General features: G+C 32.3%; 1 protein-coding gene across 1 annotated transcript in view; it reads right to left on the bottom strand.

Annotated features, from left to right (window-relative positions):
* lcp1 (lymphocyte cytosolic protein 1 (L-plastin)) overlaps positions 1–579 on the bottom strand; it is a 25533-nt gene that overhangs the window by 9943 nt on the left and 15011 nt on the right. The window lies entirely within an intron of this gene.

The following is a 579-nucleotide window of genomic DNA, read 5'->3' as shown; positions in this document are numbered from 1 at the left end:
AGCAAAACATGAGCCGGGTAAAGAGAAAAGAAGAAAGCACCAAGTGAAACAACAACGGTTGGAATGCTTTTGAAATGGATAAAGAGGAAAATTCCATGGAGGACAAGTACACTGAAAAAAAGGATTTCTAGAGTCTTTGAATTTACTCGAATTAAAGTAGTAAATGCAACACAATTTATTCATATTTTCTCTGTTAATGTCATTTAAACAAGTTAAAACTATGTGATTGAATAACTTGTTTAATATGCTTGTTTCTATCATGTAGACTGAAAGTGATTTAATTAAAAAAGTAAATTTGATGTAATTAAGTTCCTTCAAAACAGGAAAAGGAAATACATTCTCAAATTCAAAATGCTGAGTAACGGTCCAAAGTTCAGTAGAAGAAATATCAGTGGAGGGAACATCGGCTGGCATGGCGTCTTTTCAGTAGCACTAATCAAGACCTTCAAAGTGAAAAGGTAAGTTTAAATATGTTGTGTAAGATATTTACAACATTACCAGTAGCGTTGATAAATAATTCTGCCTTTTTAAACAACTTAATTCTCTGACTAACCACAACAAAACCTGTTACTGCTAGCT

The sequence above is a fragment of the Oryzias melastigma genome, unplaced genomic scaffold (assembly GCF_002922805.2).
Source record: "Oryzias melastigma strain HK-1 unplaced genomic scaffold, ASM292280v2 sc00310, whole genome shotgun sequence".
Classification (NCBI taxonomy): Eukaryota; Metazoa; Chordata; class Actinopteri; order Beloniformes; family Adrianichthyidae; genus Oryzias; species Oryzias melastigma.
Note: the sequence above shows the minus strand (reverse complement) of the source record. Positions and strands in the feature narration are given on the sequence as shown.